The following is a 25,554-nucleotide window of genomic DNA, read 5'->3' on the forward strand; positions in this document are numbered from 1 at the left end:
TAAAATTTTAAATAGCTTTTTGAGAACTATCTAAATTATTACATAATTAAAAATAAATTGCAAGTGTATTTTTGCAGTATTTCTACTATATTTATTGTACTATTGTTTCACCATGGCACAATAGTTTTAACATGAAATTTCCAAAAATCACAATAAATTTGTTAATTGATCTACTAACTCTCTACATATAAATTCAATGTTAGCATTTGAAAGACAATAGCTATTTTTACATAATGAGATTTATTTTAATTTCACTTCTCTAGGTGTTTTTATCACATCATGATATTAGCCAATGTAAACTGTTCATCAATTAAGTGAATTTTTTAAAAAATTAGTTGTCAATGGACCTTTATTTTATTTATTTTTATGTGATGCTGGGGATTGAACTCAGTGCCCCACATAAGCTAGGCAAGGGCTCAACCACAGAGCCATAATCCCAGCCCCATAAGTGATTTTTTAAAGAGTAAACTTCTATTGCATAATGTAAACCACAAACTATTTTGCCTTCATGGCTTATTTAGTGATATGTTTCAAAAATTGCATTGTTATCTTTTTTTTAGATTGCATATAAAATGTTCATGAATAATTTTATTATTGTGAGCCAAAATAAAATTTTCTTTTGCTTTTCTGTAATAATTCTAGATTTTATTACTAACCCATATTAATTAATTTATTAAATATTAATGTTGTAAAGCTATTTCAATAAAGAGCAAGCATTGCTAATGTTGTATTACTCTACTTTTTTAGGTACTATTTAGAAAAAATGAAAGTAAATGAAAGTGCTCTCTAATAGTAAATATTTAACTGAATCTGCTAAATCCATGTTAGCAATAAGTATTACTCTTCTCAAATGTATCTGATATTAACAAGATGATATTTTCTTCCATTCAGATAAAAACTACCTATTTTAGAAATACTTGACAAAAGTTTTTAAATTAATAGTATTCATTTGGGGGGCAGTTTTATCTGTCCAGAAGAATTTAGTAAAAAGTACAGAGTTCCAATACACCCACTTAAACTCCCACTCTATTATTAGCATCTTGTTTTAGTATGTTAAATATACTAAGATAGGGAAACATGATTATGAAATAGTTCACATTACATAAAAATCAAAGGAAGATCAGTAGAGGAAAGGGTCTAGGGGGCATGAAGAGGAGAGGGAGAGGGACACTGGAAGTGCTAGGGAGTGATATTGACAAAAAGTATATTTTTATATTGTGTGCATGTATGAATATGTTACAAATCCTATCACTATGTACAACTATAATGTAACAACAAAAAATTTGGAAAGAAAAAAATAGAAAAAGAAAAGAAACAATTTAGCTTACAGTAGGATTGGCTCTTTATGTTATATAGTCTATATGTCCAAATAACCACTATTTTTTATTTATGCATTTTAATTCATAAATTAAAATTGTATATCTTTATTATGCAGAACATGGTTTTTTGAAATATGTGTACATGTGGAATAGCTAAATTGAACTAATTAATATGTGCCTTACTTCACATGCTTACCAATTTTAGAGCTAAAAACTCAAATCTAATTTTAGCAGTTTTCAGGAGTGCAATGCATTGTTATAATACGCAACATATTGTACGATATTTTCTTAAGGTTCTTCCTTCTATCTGTATATTCTGAAATTATGGACCTTTTTTGATTAGCATTTTCCCAATACTCACTTTTCATGGTGTCCTACAGGTTCATATTTGTTGTCACAAATGACAGTATTTAATCCTTTTTTACAGCTATTGTTCCATTTTATGTATGTGTATCATATTTTCTTTGTCCCATCTGATAGCTCATACTTAGGTTGATTATAATTCTTGATTATTGTGAATAATAATTAAATGAGTGTGAGAGTGTACATATGTCTTCAACATAATGATTCCATTTACTTTGTGTAATAATGGGACTGCTGAATCATATGGTAGTTCTATACAATTTTCAGAAACTGGGGCTGGGGATGTGGCTCAAGTGGTAGCCCTCTTGCCTGGCATGCATGCGTGCGTGCGGCCCGGGTTCAATCCTCAGCACCACATACAAACAAAGATGTTGTGTCTGCCGAGAACTAAAAAATAAAAAATAAATAAATATTAAACAATTCTCTCTCTCTCTCTCTCTCTCTCTCTCTCTCTCTCTCTCTCTCTCTCTCTTTGTCTCTCTCTCTCTCTCTCTCTCTCTCTCTCTCTCTCTCTCTCTCTCTCTCTCTCTTTTAAAAAATAATTCAGAAACTTCCATAAGGGCTGTACTCATTTATATTCATATTATCAGTGTGAAAAGGTTTCCTTTTTTCTACATCTTGTCTGATATTTATCTGTCATCTATTTAGAGTAGCCATCACACTATGGTTTTAATTTACATTCTTTTGATGTTAGTGATCTTGAAATATTTTTTCATATACTTATGGACAATTTGTATGTCTTCTTTTTAGAAATGTTTATTCAGTTCTTTGCCCATTTTAATCAGATTATTTATTTTCTTACTATTGAGTTTCTTATGTACTTTAAATATTAACTTCTTATCAGATATATGGTTTGCAAATGATTTCTCTCACCCTTGGTTTTCACTTTGCTTTGTTGACTGTTTCCTTAGCTTGCAGAGACATGTTGATTTAATGCAATCCTGATGTCTATTTTTGCTTTTGTTGCCTGAGTTTTTGGATTCATATACAAAAATTCATTGCCCAGGCCAATATTTTGGAATGTTGCCCTGTTTTCTTCTAATATTTTGTTGTCTCAGGGATTATACTTAAGTCTTTAAGCCATTTGGATTTGATATTTTGTATACAGTGTGACACATGGTTTCATTCTTTTGCATCTGGAGATCCTGTTTTCTCATTAACATTTATTGAAGAGATTACCCTTTCCTCATTATGTATTCTTGGCACCTTTGTCAAAATCAATTGACCACAAATATGTTGATTTATTTTGTGGCTCTCTGTTGTGTTCCATTGGTCTATGTATTTGTTTTTATACCAGTTCCTGCTTTCTTTTACTGTATCCTTGCAATACATTCTGAAGGGTGGTCATGTGATAACTCCAGTTCTGTTCTTTTGGAATAACTTCAATTCTGTTTTAAGACATTAAGGGAACACAAATATAAGCATTGTTTTAGCATGATCCATACTGTTCCTGTAGAAATTACATTTTATGTTTCTTCTGATCTTTTAGGTAAATTAATTAATTTGTTTTGTCACTTTTGGGCTATTTGGCACTATTTATTATAAATTAGCACTAGACCTATCCTTACCTGTCTTCAAAAGTAAACTCTATTTACTTATCATCTCTAAGAAGTTAACACTATGTTTATCCTCATTTCTATTCATTTTAATTTTACCTTTTCAACTCTGCTATAGTATTATTAAAAAACTAGATTAAGAATATGATATTAAACTTGATAGTACTATTTTTTCAATAGAATTTGCAATACCTATTTAACATGTAAATTTTCTACAGTTGATGTTCTAAAATGCATTTGATTTCCTTTAGGTATAAATATGTAGAACACATTAATTCAAAAGAAAGTGAACATTTTCATAAGTGAAAATATGTTTTGATTACATATTCATTTATTATTCTTTATTTTGACATAGAATTTGATTACATTCACTGAAACGCAATTACATTGGTATACATATTAGTTTCATATGTTAATTCAACTGAATAATTTTTTTAAAAAATGACATCACCATATGAACTATTTCAATATTATATTCCAAGATATTGCTATTTATTGTTCTAAAATACATTTTAACCTTTAAACTTAGATTATTAAATCAAGAATGTAATAATTTTTCTCAGAGGTTTATCAATTAACTTGCCTGAACTGGGTGGCTTTAACTTGGGGTCTCTCATGCTGTTGCCATCAGATACGAAGTTGGATTTTAGTTCTTATAAGAGACCTTTTGAAATGATTATAACAGTAAATGCTTAGAACATAAGAACTGCTAAACAACAAGAAGAAGAATGGCATAAGAAGAAAACGTATTGAAAGAAGGAGGAGGAGGAGCAAGGGGAAGGATAAGATGAAAAGGAGAGGAGGGGAAGGAGAAGGAGAAGGAAAAGAAGATGTGTATCCTTCTGAAACTGGGTATTAAATGCTTTTTCTTGAAAACACTATAATTTTTCTATTGCACTGATTTTCCAATGGTTGATTTTAATACCAAAGTTGCTTCTCCAGTAGAAGACTTAAGACATTACTTGAGAGAGTTGAATGTGGATTATATGAGGCATTGTTTCTTTTCTATTTTTAAATTATTTTTATTTTATTTGTTCTTTTTAGTTATATATGACAGTAGAATCTCTTTTTATACTTACACAAACATGGGATATATCTTCTTCTAATTAGGATTCCAGTCTTGTGGATGTATATGATGATGGGCTTCTTTGTGATATATCCATATGTGTACATAGGAAAGGTATGACAGATTTACTAGCTAGTATTACCCAATATCAAAACCACAAACAAGCACATCAAGAAAAAAAAGAACAACAACAACAACAAAAAAAACACTTTAGATCAATATCCATTTTGAACTTAGATCCAAAAATTCTTAATAAAATACTGGCAAATCACATATGAAAACACATTAAAAATAGTGCACCATGAGTGGTTTCCAACCCAGAGATGCAAAATTGCTTCAACATACAGAAATTTTTAAAAATGTAATTCTCCACATTAATAATCTTATGAACCACATGAGTAACTCAATAAATGCAGAAAAAAGCATTTGACAAAGTATAGCATCCATTTGTGTTTAAAACACTAGAAAAACTAGGAATAGTGGAAACTTCTCAGAATTATAAAAGTCATTCAAATCAAATCCAGGACCAATGTCATTCTGAATTGGGAAAAACTGAAAGACTTAGCTCTTAAAACTGGAATGAGACAGGAATGCCCTCTTTCATCACTTTTATTCAACATAGTCCTTAAAACTCCAGCCAGTGGAATTAGGCAAAAGAATAGGAAAAGGAGAGCTCAAACTATCTGTGGATGACATCATATTATTTTTAGAAGATCCAAAATCTCCAGCAGAAAACTTTTAGAGCTCAAATGAATTCAGAAAAGTAGTAGGATTCAAAATTAACACCCATAAATCAATTGTGTTCCTGAAAGAGACCAGCTGCAATGAGTGAGTTGAAAGAGAAATCTATCCTGTTTTAGTCAGATATTTTGCTGATGTAACTAAAAGACCCAATGAATACAACTATAGAGGAGGAAAAGTTTATTCAGGGTTCTCAGTTTCAGAGATTTAAGCAGTCTCTATTCCTCAGGACTTGAGATGAGGCAGAAAAAACATGCCCAAAGAATGTGGTAGAGAGAAGCAACTCATGTGATTATCAGAAAGCAGAGAGATAAAGAGATCTCCCCTTCTAAATACATATATATATATATATATATATATATATATATATATATGTATCCCAAAGCCACACCCCCAATGATATGACCTTACCTGCTTTCCATTAACACTCAATTAATCCCATCATGTGATTAATTCAGTGATTGGGTTAAGGCTTTTGTAACCCTATCATTTATTCTCTAAACCTTCTTACATTGTCTTATACATGAGCTTTTGGGGGAAACCTCATGTTCAATCCATAATATATCCCATTCACAATAGCCTCAAAAGTAAATAAGATACTTGGGAATCAATGTACAAAAGATGTGGAACACCTCTACAGTAAAAACTACAGAACACTAAAGAAAGAAATTGAACAAGACCTTAGAAGATACTAAGAGCTCCATGTCCTTGTATAGGTAGAATTAATATTGTCAAATGGCTATAATACCAAAAGTGCAATACAGATTTAAAGCAATTCCTAATACATTCCAATGATGATGTTCTTCATAGATATAAAGAAAGCAGTCATGAAATTCATTCAGAAAAATAAGAGGCCCAGAATAGCCAAAGTAATGTTTAAGAAACAATAAGCTAAATAAAATTGGAAATATTTTGTCCTTACTGTCATTACCCCAAACTCAGCCCTTTGATTCCTAGAATAGTAGACACTACAGTTCTGTATCCCAGTTTCAGATTCCCAACAGGGCTCTACTGATATGCAATTACTCTAAAATAAAAATTGTAACTATAAGAAGCACACCATTAACACTTCTCTTACAAAATTAATTCTTCATTAGTTTCTATTTTTGGTCATTGCTCAATATCTTCAGATTATTGCTGTTTAAAAAACTATTGTCAGTATTTATATTATTTTTAGGAAATTTGGTCCCAAACAACTTACCCTTCCCTATTTGAAGTGCAACCCTGAATGCACAATTTTGACAGACATTGACATTTCCATCAGTGAGTAACATTGTCTCATCCATTCATGTTACTTTGGTATTGCTGTTTACATTGGTAGACAATGCTGCTTCTGCTGTTTATTCTCTTGCTCACTGGGCAACTGATATCACTTTTCCTAATGTGATTAAAAGGTGAACTGATAAAATTTTTCTATGGTGTATCCTGTAATTGAGAAGAAACTCTCCATTTGCATTAAGGTTATTTATAGAAATGCCTAACAATATTTTCATCTTTAAGGTTATTGTCTTTTTAATATTAACAATGTCCCTGTTTTTTGCATTGTACATATAGTTAGGAAAAATACAAGTAATAAAGCCATGCTAATTTCAAGTTCACCACTCATTCCAAAATGTGAATATTTGTTCTTCAGTAAAGTTTATCTGCCAGGCTTTGTTCCTCAACCTGATTTTTTCCCCCAAGTACTTATTCCACAAAGGGACTCCTAAAAGACCAGAACATTTCTGAATATCACCTGTGCACAAAGTAATGCTGAAGCCAAGGTTATAAAAATCACAGGATTGATAAATACATTTAAGCAATGATCTTTGTAATAAAATAGGAATACAATTTGTTAAGAAAACTAGAAGTAAACATACCAAAAAATTGATAGTAATTTCAGCTAAATGGAACCATTAAAAGTTATTTTGTTCTTTAAATGTTTTAAATCATATCCATTTTTTTCTAATGGTTACTACTTTTATAATCATAAATTATTCAAAAAGATGCAAAAATATAAAGTAAAGAATATAAAGAAGAAAGTAAAGAAGACATAAATATTACTTGGATATATTGGAGATCTCACTGTGACTTAGAACAAACTCAAATGGTCAGAATGGGAAAAGATTTAACTATCCTTATACCAAAGCACACGAGGAGAAGAATGTAGTAGTTTTTAGTAATGTTTAAAAATTCACTGTGTGTATGTGTAGGTATCATTGTGTATATGTGTGTGTGTGAGAGAGAAATTATCATAGACCCCTTATTATTCTTCATATATGTGCTAGATCTGATCTTGACTTTCTTATCAATTACTGTGTGTCTGTGAATGTTTGTTTGTGTGTGTGTGTGTGTGTGTGTGTGTGTGTGTGAATCTTCTTCTTAATAAGCCCTCTTCCAATTAAACTTCTTACTTCATAAGATGAATAATGAAGGGCCTGAAATTTTACCCTATTTCTAGCTAATGACTTAGTCCACCACATTTAACTTAAGGATAATCTTTGGTCATGTCAAAATAAGCATCTTATGCTTCATATTTGCATTATTTTTCCTGGTCCTTCATGTCCTATAGGGACAATGTAGAAATCTGGGTGCATTTTGTGCACCTAGGAGGTTTTGTCACAGCTGAGTCATAAATTTAGAAAAGCCCAATCTTTTATGATGAGCTGCAAGCAAATCCACATAGTCTTTTTCTTAGAGAAAGAGATTATCTTTATTAAACTAGCCAGTAAGCAAACTGCCCTCAGTTCTTGAGAAAGGTACTGTCTCTCTCTTCCAAAGCTGTTTGCTATACAACCATCCCCAAGAGATAGCACAGAACAAAGGTCCATTGCCGTCTCTGAAGAAAAATAAAAGATCCAAGGAGAATTATTTCCCTACTACCTCTAGTCACCAGAAAAATCAGTTGAGAAATTGCACCCCAGAATTCAGCAGTTCAGATAATCTCCATTGGACCATTTGTTTTTAGCTGGGTAAAAATTCAGTCTTTGTTCTCTGATTTGCATAGTGGTATCAAGTTAAGATTTAATCTTCAGTACCTTGACATCATCTAGTACAGAATTCTATGACTAATAAATCTGTGTCTTATTTTCTCACCTTGAAAAAGGTATTTCTTAAATTAATCAGACCTTTGCCCACAAAAGCACAGTAGATGACCATAGATGCCCTGTTATTTTCCTAGTTCATCCATGACCCCAAAACTAGCCCAGCCACTTTTTCTGCAGCACTGTTGTATCCCTCTTTGGAAGGTTTCTTTAGTCACTTGTCAGCTTAGATGATTGATTACCTCCTGAAATCTTAAAGAGATTCCTGAATCTTTTCCATAAAACAAAACTAAACACAGAGGGTTAGTACTGCTACCTGGGCATCTTGTTCTGCAACACTAAATTGTCAGATTTAGTATCTTGAATCTCCTACTGGTAGTACTGGGGTTGTGCTGCTCAATTTTCACTCTCCCTCCTTTAATCCTCTAAAATTACTAATGGTGACCATGAATTTTTATTTTCTTCTTATTCATCTCCTATATCCCCCCAGATGTGAATTGCAGGCTTTTCCATTCCTTCCTTTCTGTATGTGAATGTTTATGATTACTATTCTCTTCCCTAGATAGCTTAACCTGATTATCTAGTCATTACAATGGACAAATCTACTCTTTTCTGGAGGAAAAAGAAAAAACTTGCTATGAGTGATTAAGACATGGTCCTTAATTTCAGAATTATAGGAAAGGTATGAAATAATTATATATATATATATATATATATATATATATATATATATATATATATATATATATATAATTAATATACTGAAAATGTTATCATTATAATTCACTATGTAGTTTATAGTGATTAATACTATGCCACACATGGTTAAAATGTGAGAGATAATAATGAATATGTAAATTGTAAACAAAACATGGAGATTCCTAAGTCTTACATAATAAGGATCTTAAAGGATTTAAAAAACAAAAGAAAAGCTATTCTCTGGAACAGTGAATGTCTTATTAGTTTAAAGATCCATAATGTCAGGACAAGAATTTACTAAAAGTATAAGACAATTCATGGAAAGAAACTGAAAAATCAAAAAGATTATTAGTGAATGAAGGATTTTCATGTTCTTAAGAAACTATTACCAAGATTTATATGTTGGGGGGGGGCAGGTACCAGGGATTGAACTACAAGGCACTTAACCACTGAGCCACATCTCCAGCCCTATTTTGTATTTTATTTTATTTAGAGACGGGGTCTTACTGAGTTGCTTAGCACTTCCCTTTTGCAGAGGCTGGCTTTGAACTTCCAATTCTCCTGCCTCAGCCTCCCAGCCACTGGGATTACAGGCATGCACCACCACACCCAGCCCAAATTACACATTTTTGAGGAAGAAAAATGGGATAATAAACTGTATGACCTTTACAAATGCTACTACAATAAGCAAAAGAGATGATATATATGAAATGATGTTCATCAAGATGCTCTTATTTAAGAATTTTTCTCAAACATATATTATCATTTGATGATTTGATGAACACTAAATGGAATTTAAAGATCCTAAATAATAAATTAAAATCTGAAAAATCGAAAAGTTGGCTTAGACTAGAGAGAGATGTTAGACTGACTTCAATTCTCAGGCAAACCACACATCACCTTGTCCTGCAAAGCCGAATGCCATTCTCCACCTTCAACCACTTGCTAACAGTGCAGAATTCTTACAGAGTGTAATGTTCTCTCCCAGTGATAGATAATGTAATAATTCTTTGTATGACATGCACCTTAGCAGAATAGTACAGTTTCTTTGGAATTATCTCCAAATGACTTCAGTGGAATTTTATTCCTCCTAAAAATTTGTTGACACAAAGAAAAGTAATGTTATGCTTATATTTCAGCTGATTCAGTAAAGAAAAAAAAATGTTCCTCATGAAACATTTATTTTCAATTGGAAGTCATAAAGAATCCATTTGTTTTATTGTGCTATGGAACTAATACAACATGAAGTTTCATAGCAGATAAAGATAGATGAGTGAAGTTACAAGCCCACTAAGAAAGTTATGTTGACAGATTGATACAAAAGCATCATATATTCTGGTTGACAAATTAGTCTTCTAACTATTTTGTATGAGGTAGGCTTGATTTCTAATCTACCCATTTTCCAAATGTGATTATTGAAGGCAATACTCAATCTTCATGGATAAATGGTATGTATGAAAAGCATACTAGAAGTAAAAAGCATACTAGAAGTAAAATCATATGAGAAGTGCTATGTTTTTTCTATATATAGTGTAATGTGTATGGCATTGATTGTTAGTTAAATGCAAGCTACTCCACAATCTCTTCATCCATCTGTTCCCTTGGAGGAAATGAGGACGCATGCAAATGTATTTATATTTACATTTCCTTCAAGAGTGAGAATTTTACTTTCAGTAAATATGAACTGTCAGTCAAATTTTGGAACAGGAACTAGGTTAGGAATAGAAATAGAATATAAGGCAGAAGGCTAGGCAAAGGAAAAAAAAAAACATTTTCCTACTTAAGATTAGGACAACTAAGGAAAGAATAGGATTAAAATCCATAGAGAAAATATATTAATATTCATAATATTCAATACAAAAATGATAAAACATATAAACAACTAACTAAAACAGAGAAAAATGTACTATGAAAATTTTAGAAGTTAACAATAAGAGCAAAATAAAATTCTTACAGTGTAGAATTATAATTGTAATAATACAGAAAGACACTAATATCATATAATAGGTAATTAATACTATCTGAGAGGTCCTGGATGGTGTCTCAAAGCCAGAGATATATTAGGTTCAAAAAAGGATATACACCAAGGCAGTAATGATAGGGAGACATGAAGTATGCTCTATTACAACAACATTCCCAAGGTTATAAAGGTACATTACCATGATATATATAAATGATATGCAAATTCTAACTTTGCATAAGGCCAGGCATGGTTGGTGCAAACCTGTATCCTCAATGCCTTGGGAGGCTCAGGTAGAAGGTTTGCAAAATCAAGGCTATTTCAGCAACTTAGTAAGACACTGTCTCAAATCAAATTGAAAAGTACTGGAGATGTAGCTCAGAGGTAGCAGGTTCCTGGGTTCAATTTCCAGTACTGATAAAAAATAATGAATAAAATTTCACAGGTTGTAGGTTACAACACAACAAGAATGAAAATATTAGTAGGAAACATAAAGAATTTTTATTTTGGAGGTATAACAATGGTTGAATTTGAAACTTTTATATGATTTAACTTAGTAATTATAGAAAAAAAGCCAAAAGTCAGACAATACTGCAGACTGTCCACTAGGTTGAAGCATTTGACTTTACTTACTCTGCACCTGCTATAATCTAAGCAATCTTTGAAATTTATTTTCACTTGAGTCTGTTTTCTTATTTTAACATGGGTGGATCTAGTAAGCAAAAGTAAAGTTCTAAAGATAATATCCAGTATATAATAAATGGAAAAAAAAGCAATAAGAAAAGCTCATGCATGTTTATTTTAATTGCCAAATTTATGCAAATCGAATGATGTTTTGTGTTTTGAGGGTGCTCATGGGGAGTACTCTGTGGAGTGTGAGAATAAGAAAAAGCAAGGTACACTTTTATAAGTTATTTCTTAACCAGACTTAGAAAAATGGGAAATTGAGCAGGAAGTCAACCCATATTAAAGGGAGATGAATGAGAAGAGCCAAATGAGGAATACTGAACACTAAATATATTAAAAATGACATCTTCACAAAGGAGGTGAAATTGAAGCAGCCAATTGGAGATTAATCAGATTAATTAATTAATTAGATAAATTAGAGATTAATAGGGAGTTTGATTAAATGATGTACAACAAATTATTTTAATGCTTCTGTGGAAAAATATTCTTGGTTGTAGAACAATTCAGTGCCTTACAGGGATGGTGATGTATTATTAAGTATAAAATCTGTGGGGTTCAGGAAAGAATATTTTTGTATTACATTTGCAACTTTTCAATAAGCATGAAATGAGTTCTGAGTTTTAAAAATACATAATTCAATTTTTATTTAAAATGGAGGATATGAGAAGTCAATGAGGCTTGTAGGCAGGGCCGTAGCATGATTAGTTTTGCTATTTAAAACAAGAAATGTTCTTGCTACACTCTAATACATAGCTTATAGATGATAGGAATCAAAAAAGGGAGATTAGTCAGGAGCTTTGTTTTTTTCACCCATATTTCAGAAGAGGATAGTCAGATGCAAGTAAAAAAACAGAGGAGTGTAAACATAATAATGTATTAAAAAATAGGGCAAAATAAAGACATCTTGGTGAGGGGCATTAGAGAGAAAGAACAATTATGACTTGTCTCTCAAATCCAACCTAGGAATTATCTTAAAGTAAATGTCATTTGTTGATATATGTAAGACAAGAATATGCAAATAAATGGTTTTGAAATCTGGGGAAATTTTTGGACCAATGTATGTATGACTTAAACTTCTCATCTACTATTTTCCTTTTATAGCAGTTGAACTACTACAAAAGCGAATTCTTTTTTTTTTTAAATATAAGAGATTTTTTTTTTTTTTTAGAGAGAGAGAGAGAGAGAGAGAAATTTTTTTTAATATTTAGTTTTTAGTTTTCGGCAGACACAACATCTTTGTTTGTATGTGGTGCTGAGGATTGAACCCGGGCCCCACGCATGCCAGGCAAAAAAAGCAGAACTGTCTTTATGAGAGGAAAATTAATATGAATCCTTCCTTTTAAAATTATATGTGTCCTGGGGGTTGAAGTTGTCCTGCCCAAGAATAGTTTAAAGAATTTGAGAAAAAATGAGTTCTGCAGGAGATAGGAACCCTGGTTTCTGACCTTATGTCAATGGTGGTTTGATAGCTCTAAAGGAAGTATATCGTAAGTGGAATAATTGCTGTCCAGATCAATACTGTAAGATGTGTTTCATCATTTTTCAGAAAGGATATAGCCTTCGAGAAGCGGTTATGATCACATTAATGGCACAGCTCTAGTCTAGAAGCAATTTAGACAGTAAGAGTGAATTTCTGAATCCAGAAATAATCACCATATGTAATTAATTATGCCTCATCTTTATGGCTTCCCAAAGCTCAAGCAAGTGTCAGTTATCAGTTTTCTCACCAATGACAGCAAAGAGAGGAGCATCAGAAGGGCAAGGAAACACTCTGTAGTCAAGGCTCCTTCTCCACAGGGCTCTGTGTGCTGTAAGCATAGGAAAGCACAAGAGCTGCACCACTGTATATTTGCCATACTTCAGTGCCCAAGAAAACTAAGAACAATTCAATGAAAAATATCCAAGGAGAAAGGTTTTGATTAAGCAAAGATAAACTCATTATGCAAACTGCTTGCTGCAAGAGTGAACACCAGTATGACAGTTTCAGTAGTGTTACAAAGGGATTTGGAAAAGGAAACTTTGGTTTTGGTTTCTGGACCCAAATGATTTAATACAGGTCTTAAAGCTGCAGGAAGTAATTAGGCTTGGGTAGACTGTGACATAATAACTACTGATTACTGAATTCTGAAAGGTGTGATTCTTGTGAGTTATGATACATAAACTGTTGTTTAATAAGTGAGCTCTATACCCAGATGAGCTATATATTTTCCTGATTGGGGAGGTATTGACAAGAGGGACAATTTATATTCCTGGACAATTGATTTGTAGAATTTCCCTGATGGAGCAGTAAGTTCTTTATTGTTTATAGCTTTCATGTTGTGTGTTTGAAAGGAAAAATAAATAAAAGAGAAACAAATGGTTATAACAGTCTCAATTCCCTTTCCCAATGGTTATAACAGTGTCTATTCACTTTCCCAAAGGTTAAGCTCTATGGACACAAGTAATCCCAATTGTCAACACTATTCTTTTTTTCTATTTTAATGCTCTTTTAAAATTTATAAAGTCAGGGAAAAAAAACACTGTTTCTCCTTGAGTGATGGTAGTGATGTGTTGGTGGAGTTGGCTCATATGAGCATTTGAGGGCTTGTTGTTAGCAATCTCTTTCAAAATCCACATTCAGTGCTTCCTGTAGTTAGCTTGAATTCAGTCACAGTGGAAATATGCACATCCTGAAAATTGTAAAGCACTTAAAATTATAACTTTTTTTTAAATCCAGAGAGTCAGTTAAACATTTATCAGGATAGGGTTATTCACAATGTTCTCATATCCATGTATACTGCTCCTCGTGAGAACAGGGCAATTCTTAACTATAGTTGAAAACAGGGACATTTTATGAAGACCCAATAATTTTTCAAGGGAAGTGCTTTATAATGCTATAGACTGCATAACAGGGTCTCTGAGCTACTCTAGAGACAAGGAGACAATGAGGGTCATCAAAACTGACTTCTAAAACTTCAACAAAAAATTTATTTTCCATACTCAAAGAGGAGAGAGAGGAGGATAATCATTCAACTGGACTTTTTTGGATATGGATCATATAAGTGCTAATTTCTGATTTAAATGTAAGATTGGAAATGGCATTAGGAAACTTTTGATGGGCAATGACAATACTGATTATCTTGGTCATGGTGTTGATTGCAAAACCAAATGCATTTTCAACATAAAACTGTATACCTAGAGTGAATCAATTGTGTAATTGCAAGATAGACTTCAATACAGAGAATTTATGAAAAAATATAAAGCTTATCTTATTTGTTTCTTAAATCTGAGAAAAGGGAAGAAAAGGACGATATAGAGAATGCTTTCTGTGGTACATTATTAATTTCTAAACATGAATTCTATAACCCAGGAAAACTCTTATAACTTAAGAAAAATGTTATTGTGGGTGTACCATGAGAATAAGATTTTTGCAGATAAGCCAGCTGATGCTAGAAACACACTGTCTAGAACACTGGGTTATTTTGGGTAGAATATACTGTGGGCATATTAATTGATGTTTGATTTTTGAAATAGCTTTACTTCCACTAGATTCATAGAAATATACATTTTTAGATATGGTGCATAATCTAGAATTTGATGTGGAAATATAAATATAGAAAAAGAAAATATAGGTATTCCTAGACTGTCCCTGATAGTTTCTTATTAAGGAAATATGGAGTCATTCCCAGAAATCTGATGTTAACACATATTCAAAGTGACTCAGATAGACTTTCAAGCCATTTTCTGATATTACTAAATCTCCTAATATGATTTAACCAGTTTTTTTTCCATTTTTCACTAGGACTGTGAGATAAGAAAGAGTAGACAAAGTCAAGAGTTATTTCTAAAGCAAAAATAAAAGAATTTGGAGCTCAAGAAAAGCTGTCTAGATTCTGCTACTGCCCTCTCTCCCACCAACACTCACAGAAAATTGAACAAAACCCAGACCTTAAGATGTATTTGAACTAAACTCTAATTTTATTATTAAGAGCAGCCTTTCCAAACCCTTGGAATATGGGCCAAGCTATAAAATGTGACATACCACTACATACACACCTGTTTTTCTTTTCCCCCTGCCTATATATTGTATTTAGAACTTTGGCTTATTTTTTCAGTGTCCTTATTAAAGAAATACAAATTACCTCTTCTTCCTAATGAGCTCCTAAAATTATGATAATGATTCATTTTATAATTAATTTATATACTTGGGTATTAAAATGACTGATTTTCTATTTACTCTTAAGTTATAATAATAAGCAGTTCAGGTGTTTAAAGGGAGTGACTGAAATAAGATACGTCTATTGATGCACACATTTACATCTGGCCTAAATAACTGGTAATAATTTGTTCCTGTTATTATTGTGTTAAATTTAAGCATGAAACTCCTAAGCATCACATAAACACAAAAGAGCATTATTAGTTTACACAAACTCCTTCTACGACAGAGGTAACCTTCAAATTATCTTCTCAGTTAATGATGTGTTTTTCTTGTGCATGTCAGTCTCACTAATATCCAATTAAATGTATTTCTCATACACCTGATCTGTAAAGTATTCTGTGTTTTGTGCAAACACAGCATGAAGGGATGTTTACCATTAAGTTAATAGAGATCATTTAGCTGGCCATGCTGCAGAAGTGTTTTCCATTTGTTATCAACACACACTGGAATACATCAGGTGTGAAATCCATAATTTAAAACTCAAGAGTAATTTCAGATAGACATCAATCATACACATTTAATTGTCAACTTAATATTACATTTACATAAAGATGGATTATTAATATTAATTAAAAATTTGTAATCACCAGAAAAATTTACCTCATATTTGCCAAAACACCTTAGTGTTGAATTCTCAATGTATTGATAATGAACTATGAATTACATTATATTATTTTTAAATAACCAGAAACATTATAAAACATATTCAATAGCATTTTGCATTATATATGTAAAATATTTTTTTTTATTTTGAGTGGTGATTTAGTTATTTTTTTATAAATGTTTTTGTTTTTAAAGCTTTTTCATTTATAAAAACATCATAAAGATAGACTTTATATATCAAGTTCCCTTTTATTTAAATTTTCTATCATGGCACCTTTGTCAAAATTAATACAAACAATTATTGACATACACAATTATCAACTGAAGTCCACAATTTATTAAGATCTCCTTAGGTTTTACCTATGAATATCTTATACTCTAGGATTCCCTTCAGTATTCCACATTACATTTTTTCCTTATGTATCCTTAGGCTAAGTAGGCAGTGACAGTTTGCCAGAATCCGTATCTTTGATGACCTTGACAATTTTGAGGAATACTAGTCTGGTATGTTCTCTATTACAATTTTTCTAATATTTCTCTCACTCTTGGGCCATGGTAATGGGTTTGGGAGAGGAAGATCATGTGTATACAGCATCAACATAACTATTGACGTTAACCTTGATCACCAGCTGAGGAAGTATTAATCAAATTTCTCTACTAAAATGTTACTTGCCATTGGACTTGTCCTTCACCTTTTTCCTTCCTTGTGTGAATGCCTCCCTCCTCCCTGCCTTCTTCTTGAGACCAAACACCATGGCTTCAGTTAAGTTGCAGAGTTCTTCTGAAGGGAAGATATTTGAAGTTGATGTAGAAATTGCCAAACAATCTGTCACAATCAAGACTGTGTTGGAAAATCAGGAAATGGATGATGAAGGAGACCATGACCCAGTTCCTCTACCAAATGTTAATGCAGCAATATTCAAAAAGATCATTCAGTGGTGCACACACCACAAGGACAACCCTCCTCCTCCTGAGGATGATGAGAACAAAAAACAAGTGAACAGATGATATGCCACTTGGGGACCAAGTATTCCTAAAAGTAGATGTCAAAGCTTTGCTTTATGTTACATGCAAGACTATTGCCAATATAATCAAGGGGGAAACTCCTGAGGGGGTTCAAAAAACCTTTAATATAAAAAAATGACTTTACTGAAGAGGAGGAAGCCCAGGTATCCAAAGAGAACCAGTGGCGTGAAAAGAAGTGAAAAGTTGTACCTGACACTGAAACATTGTAAGGACTGTTCCAAATACTAGTTGACCTGCTCTGTTTATAATTGTTAATATTAGACAAATAGTAGACAAATGCAGCAGCAAATCAATCATATTAGCATAATATTCTCCTTATTGCATGTATAGTTTGAATACAGACTGCAAACCATGGCTGAATTTCTTATAGTAGGAGACAAAATTTATTTATTTATTTACACTGAATAAAACTGAACTGTGGGTTCTCTGTAGAAAGTGGCATTTTGGACTTTCACTTCTTTTGTAAAGCAATTTCTGCCTAGTTTATTGTTTAGTTAAATTTAGTGAGCTTTTAAAAGTTGGCATTGTAAATAAAAAAAAAAAAACTTGAAAAAGGTTTTCTGAAAACAGAAATTCACCCTTCAGTTTTCCATAATGTACTATTTGGGCATAATCCACACTTAATCTATTACACTCAGCCTAATAGAAGAAAGAGTATCAACATCAATCATTTTGAATACTTCTGCACAAAAAATATTTATTCTCCTCTATTTCCTTCTTTATCTAAACTTTCATTTATAAATACTGTCTCATGGATATATAATAGACAGGTTACAATACAATATTACGTTCATTAATTTGTTGGTTAAATTGCTCCAGCTTGGGATGCTGGGAGTTTATTCTGTTGCCTCCTGAATCATCTTAACGTACTCTTATCACTATGAGATTTTTTGAGCACTTTCTTATTTGCTAATACTATAAGGATTCAGTTAGTATCTTTCATCCCAAAACTTCTAAGCTCTCTTCCAAAGTGACTGTAACACTTTATTTTTTTCAGTAGCCACGAATGAGAAATTTTATTGCTCTTCATCTTTCCCAGTTACTTTCAATTTTGTAGTTCTTCGTCATTCTAATAGATATAAAGTAGCACCTTATTTTTACTGTAATTTGTATTCTCTAGTTTCAAGATGATTTTGGTAATATTTTCATATGTATATTTGCTATCTCTGTATATTCTTTAGTGTGGCATCTCTGTAGAATATTTGCTGTTTATTTTTTATTATATGTTGTGTTTTAAGGGTTATTTTTATATTTTTGATACAACTCCTCTACTAGATGTATATTTTGCAAATATTTTCACTAAATGTATACATTGCATTTTTATTCTTACAGTGTATTTTGTAGAGCAGAAATATTTAATTTTAATAAAGTATAGATTATCTTTTTTCTCATGGGTATTATGATTTTGGTGTTATATCTAATATTCTACCTCAGGTCACATAAAATTTCTTCTAGAAGATTTTTTTTAATTTATTATTATTTTTAGGTGTAGTTGGACACAATTTCTTTATTTTATTTATTTTTATGTGGTGCTAAGGATTGAATCCAGGGCCTCACACTGTTAAGCTAGTGCTCTACCACTGAGCTACAACCCCAGCCCCCTCTTCTAGAAGTTTTATAGTTTCACTTTGATTAACATTTCTGACCATTTTTAGTAAACTTCTGTGATCTGGATAAGTCATATATTTAGGTCATTTATTTTGTATTTGGATGTATAATTTTTCCTGCACTATTTGTTGAAATTAGTATCCTTTCACCATGGAAAATAAATGTCTTTGTTCCTTTGTCAAAGATCAGCTCACTATAATTCTGAGTTTCTAGACCACCAATATGTGTATTTTTTGACCAATAACAATACACTGTCTGGATCAGTAACATTGAAATATGAATGTGAGAATTCTGCAAACTTCATATTCTTTAACATTTTGTTGGCTATTTTAGGTCTTTTTCAAGTCCATATGAATTTAAAATCATATAATTTTCTACAGAATAGCTCCCTGTAATTTTGATGGATATTAAACTAAAACTATAATAGGATGGGGAAGAAATAATATCTTACTAGCATCTTAGCCATAATGGTTTGCAATCCATGAAGATGGATACATCTTCATTTATAAAGAACTTGGATTTATTTAACCAATTTTTAATAGTTTTTCACATATAGATCCTTTATCTATATCATTAGATTTGTACTTAACCCATTTAATTTTTGTGTAATTGTAAATGGTATTTTTAGAATTTGAAGTTGAATGATTTATTATTGGTATATAGGAAATAATTGAACTTATTTTATTTATTGATCTTCTTTTGGCTACTTGAGTAGCTACTATTTCTTAAACTTCTTGCTGATGGCTTAATATTTTCTGCATAGAGAAAACATGCTATCTGTAAATAGACACTTTCATTTCTTCCTTTTCAATCTGTGCCCATTTTTATTTCCATTCACTCTTATTTCACTAGCCATGACTCCCAGTGTGACAATAAATAGGAGTTGTAGGAAAAGACAATTTTACCTTTTCTTGCTTTTAGATAAATGCATCTAATTTCTTACTGTTTAGTATGATATAAACTATAGAACTCTTTAGATGCACAATTTTCAACTTGAAGAAATTGGACTCTATTCCTAGTTCTTCATGTTTTCATCTTTTAACCATGATGAAAATGGGTGTTGGATTTTGTCAAATGATTTCTACGTTAATCAGTTTGGTCGTTAAGAGTATCTTCTTTGGCTCAATTGTGTGATGGTTTACATGGACACATTTTGAACCAGCATTAATTACCTAAAATCAATTCCACTTGGTCTGGGAATATAAATCTTCCTATAAATTGTTAAATTCAATATTAATATTTCGTAGAGTTTTGGGCATCCGCATTCATAACACCTGAATTGTTGGTTGTTTTTAAATTATCTTTAAGAGGCAAGGATCCCATGAAAGGGTAAATTTGTAATAAATTAGAATTTCAAAAAGATTATGTACCTTTCTTTATAAAGAAAAAAGGAAAGAAGAAATTGATGTGTTTCATACACAACATCTTATGGGCATAGGTAATTTAATAGTGTACTTATTGCCTTCTGCATATCTTATAGTGTACTTATATATTATCCTTTTAAAGTAGGTGGTATCAGCAGTGATAAATCCTTCAACATTTCTGGAAGTTTATGTCTTCTTCCTACTTTCTTGATTAGCCTCACTAAAACATTATCAATTTAATGGATTTTTAATGAAGAACCAACTTTTGCTTTTGTTGATTTTCTCCATTGTGTTTGCTGTTTAAAATTTCAGTTATTTGCTCTAATTTTTATTATTATTATTTTTTCTTATTTCAGGATTGAGTTGCTCTTCTTTCTATTGTTTCCTAAGGTTATTGATTTCAAATTTATCTTTGTATAATATGCATTTGTTATGATGAATTTCCCTCTAAGCTCTGCTTCTTAAAGGACATATTTATTCCTTCCACATTTTGGCAATTATGTATGTTCCCGAAAAGCTGTAATGTTCATTTGGGTGAAAATATTAACATGGACACAGGATTTAAACTTATTTGAGAAAATTTCAAAAAGCACAACTGTTGGAGCATATGCAAAGGTATGATTTGTTTCTAAAGAAATTGCCAAAAGGTGCTGTAAAGTGACACATTTTGCATTCTCACCAGCATATGTTGAAGTTTCTGTTGTTCCACATCCTTACCAAAGTTTGATGTTGCCAGAGTTTTGAAAGTTAGTCACTCTATTATGTGTATAATGCTATCTCTCTATATATAATCTTTTAATTTTCAGTTCCTTAGTGGCAGAGTAGATATTAGACATTTCACATGCTCATTGCCTCTGCATATCTTATTTACTAAAGTGTTCATTCAGATATCTCCTCAGTTGCAATTTATTAATGTTTCTAACCATTTTAAGTAAACTTTTGTGATCTGGGTAAGTCATTTATTTAGGTCATTTATTTTGTATTTGGGTGTATAATTTTTTATACATTTGTATTTGGATGTTTTTATACATATGTATTTGTATGTTATTTTCTTTTTATTGTTGAGTTTTAGGAGTTCTTTGTACCTTTTGAGTATCTGCTGCAAAAATTTTTCACAGTTTTTAGCTTTTTATGCATGTTTTTCAAAGAGTGAGAGTTTGTGATTTTTAATGAAGTCTAGCTTTAAAATTATTATTTTTGCATCATGCCTTTCATGAGGTATCTAAAAAGTCATATCAGTTATGTAATCATATATATATATATATATATATATATATATATATATATATATATATATATATATAATGTCTGACTCATTCTACTATTGTTCCTATCCCCATACACCTCCCTTCCCTTCACTCTCTGGATAAACCAAAGTACCTCTATTCTTCCCTAGCAGCCCCCCACCTTATTGTGAATTATAATCCACATATCAGAGAAAACATTTGGCCCTGATTTTATGGGATTGGTTGATTTCACTTAGCATGACATTCTCCAGCTCTTTCTATTTACTAGCAAATGTCATAATTTTATTATTTTTAAGGATGAGTAATATTCCATTCCATATATTTACCACAGTTTCTTTATTCATTCATCTGTTGAACATACCTAGGTTGGTTCTCTAGTTTAGCTATTGTGAGTTGAAGTTGAGCTGCTGTAAACATTGGTGTGGCTGCATCACTGCAATGTGCTGATTTTAAGTCTTTTGGATATAAACCAAGGAATGGGATTGCTGGGTCAAATGGTGGTTTCATTCCAAGTTTTCTGAATAATCACCATACAGCTTAATGTAATGGTTGCTCCAATTTGCAGTCCCACAAGCAATGTGATAAGTGTACCATTTTTCCCATATCATCACCAACATTTAATGTTGTTTGCATTCTTGATCATTGTAATTCTGAATGGGGTGAGATGAAACCTTGGAGCAGTTTTGATTTGCATTTCTCTAATTACCAGAGATGTGAAACATTTTTTCATATATTTGTTGATTGGTTATATTTCTTATTCTGTGAAATATCTACAAAGTTCCTTAGCCCATTTATTGATTGGGCTATTTATTTATTTGTTTGTTTATTTTGGTATTAAGTTTTTGTGTTCCTTGTATATCTTAGAGATTAATGCTCTATCTGAGGTGTATGTGGTAAAGATTTTCTCCAATACTGTAAGCTCTCTCTTCACGTTGATTGTTGCTTTTGTTGTGAAAAATGATATCAGTTTGAATCTAACTCATTTATTGATTCATGATTTTACTTCTTATGCTTTAGGGGTCTTGTTAAAGCAGTCAGTTCCTAGGCTAAAATTGTGAATATTTGGGTCTACTTTTTCTTTTATTAGTCACAGGGTCTCTTCTGTAGTGACTAAGTTCTTGATACACTTTGAGTTTTGTGCAGAGTGAGGGTTTAATTTCATTTTGCTACATATGGATTTATAGTTTTCCCAGCACCATTTATTAAGAGGTTATGTTTTCTCCCATGAATATTTTTGGTATATGTATTTAGTATGAGATAACTGTATTTATGTAGTTTTGTCTTTGTGTCTTCTCTTTTGTACCATGGTCTATAAGTCTGTTTTGGTTTCAGTTCCATGCTGTTTTTGTTACTGTGGCTCTGAGTATAGTTTGAGGTCTGGTATTGTGATGCCTCTTGCTTCACTGTTCTTGCTGAGAATTGCCTTGTCTATTCTGGATCACTTATTTTTCCAAATAAATTTCATGATTTCTTTTTCTATTTATGTGAAGAATTTCATTGGCATTTTAATGGGAATTGCATTAAATCTGAATAACACTTCTGGTAATATGGCCATTTAACATTGATTCTGCTTATACAAGAACATGGGAGATTTCTTTATCTTCTAAGGTCTTCTTCAATTGATTTCTTTAGTGTTCTATAGTTTTCATTGTAGAGGTCTTTCACCTCTTTTATTAGATTAATTTTCCAGTATTTTATCTATTTTTGAGGCTATTGTGAATGAGGTAATTTTCTTAATTTCTGTTTCAGTGGTTTCATCACTGATGCTCTTCATTTTAAAAAATTATTATGATTATCTTTAGCAGATACAAGTTTTTAAATGGATATTTCAGAGGCATATTTAAGGATATAATGTTTTGCATTTTTAATATTTGTAACATCAATCATCCGATAACTATTTTTAAATGGGTTGTTTCCAACACACTGATATAAAATGTAAATTTATACATAAATAATGTTTCTCTAGAATTACATCTAATACATGCTCAGTAATTTATTCATTTTGCCATTATTGTTATCATTTTAAAGCAACAGGACCAATTATTATTCATGTCCTTGAACCTCCAAATCTCTGAGTCAAAGTAAACCTTCCCTTTCTATAAGTTGGTTATCTCAAGTATTTGTTACAGTGACAGAAAGCTGGTTAGCATAGTTATGAAATGCTTTCTTGTTTTGATTGCTGTTTAACCATGTAAAATCATAAAACCATGTTTAGTTCCTGGGTCACACAAAAACAGATGTTAGGCCATATTTGCCAACATTTATTAGAGAAATATAGAAAATGGTTAAAATGAATAATAAATCCTGACCTGTTCCTTCTGATTAATGTGCTATTAATTTTAAGTACTATTTTAAAGTATTAAGTAACATATTAATATTTTTATAGGCTTTTGAAAAGAAATTTATTCATAGGTTCTTCATTTATTATTTTTGATACTTGCTTCCTTCTGGGATTAATTCATCTTGAAAATCTCTTTAGAGTTTTTTGGTACTAGGAAACCTACTTGCTTTTCTTAAACTAAAGCTACTTCACATCTTTCTTAAATTATAGATTTTTTTTTTCCTGGTACACAAAAGGTTGACAGTTATTTTTCCTCAGGACATTGAAGATGCTATTACACTTTCTTCTGGTTAAAGTAAGGTCTGACCTTTGCATAGCAGATCAAATAGAAATTTTTAGCAACCCTTTATTTTTGAAACCACATACAAACTAGCCAAAAAACTGTGGTCATATGAGAAAATTCAAGATCCTCTGAAGTTTCCACAAGTGCAGAAAGAACTTCAGTAGCTCTAACTAAAAGGTATGGGTCATAATAACTTAAAAGAAAAATAAATTTTTAGAAATCTCTGAGCTAAAGAGAGTTTAGTGCCTATTATAAACAAAAATGGGTCTCTGAAGGGCTTTCTTGAAACCTCTTAAAGGTGCAAATTTTAACTAAATAGGACAACATGAGGATTTTCTCTTGGTAATGCTGTTGAGAAGGTTGCTTGTCACACAGTAAATGGCAGTAATAAAGAATGTTTGATTTTTAGACTCAAAAAGAAAATTACTAGATATCTAAACTGGAAAACAAAAACAAAAATCAAAATCTGGATCTCATTATTACTTGACTCATCCTGCAGCACTGAAAGATGCTTTGAAATAACATATTATCTTGCTAAGGGGTAAAACTATTAAGTATTAGTATTTTGCAGGCTCACAATCCTGTCTGATTGCAATATATATATATATATATATATATATATATATATATATATATATATATATATATATTCATACATACATGTTTGGTCCATATATATAAATGTTAGATAAACTTGAGAATGAAAATCATTAGAATACAGGCACTGAGGAGAGTGAATATATATATATATATATATATATATATATATATGGCATATCACTAACATGTATCACATGCATACTCACATCAAATCCCACTTGAGAGAGAGAAAATAAAAATCAGCTTAACATGTAAAATATAATTACTATATGGAATCTTAGCTTTAATTAAAGATATGTTCTCCTGAGATGGATAAATGTCATTACAAAAACTTTGTGGTTTCATTACTTTGTGATACTTAGCAAAAGTTGTCTTCTTCTGAGACAAGTGGTTTCTTTATTGCTACCATACCATCTGCTCTTTTTTTCTGTTACTTCTCCAAATTTATATATATCTATATTTAGTGTTTAGACCCTTCTACTTTTAAAGACATTTTAATCTTCTATTTGCACTTAGAAATTTTACTTTTAGCAATATTTGGCAAAGAAAATATAACAACATACTAAACAATTTGTGAAGTTATGGTCGAGATGTTTGTATGGTGACATTAACTTGAGAGAATTGTTAGATATTCCCACCCCTCTTCCCAATGGAATAAATTTGAAAGCCTACCAAATCAACTCAGTTAACAATAGTAGTGGTATTAAGATTTTGTAACATCTGACAAACACTGGGAAGAAATGCCTTTATAGAATTGACAGATATCATGAAAAATAATAAAACACAATCTAAATGTGCACAGTGCAATTTTTTTGAATGTAGAAGATCAACAGGCAAACAAACTAGTTTTTGCTCTGCTTTGTCCCTCCA

General features: G+C 31.3%; 1 pseudogene; it reads left to right on the forward strand.

Moving 5' to 3' along the window:
• Positions 1–16,968: 16,968 nt before the first annotated feature.
• Positions 16,969–17,420, forward strand: LOC144251107 (S-phase kinase-associated protein 1 pseudogene; annotated as a pseudogene).
• The last annotated feature ends 8,134 nt before the right edge of the window (positions 17,421–25,554 follow it).

The sequence above is a fragment of the Urocitellus parryii genome, chromosome Y (genome assembly GCF_045843805.1).
Source record: "Urocitellus parryii isolate mUroPar1 chromosome Y, mUroPar1.hap1, whole genome shotgun sequence".
NCBI lineage: Eukaryota > Metazoa > Chordata > Mammalia > Rodentia > Sciuridae > Urocitellus > Urocitellus parryii.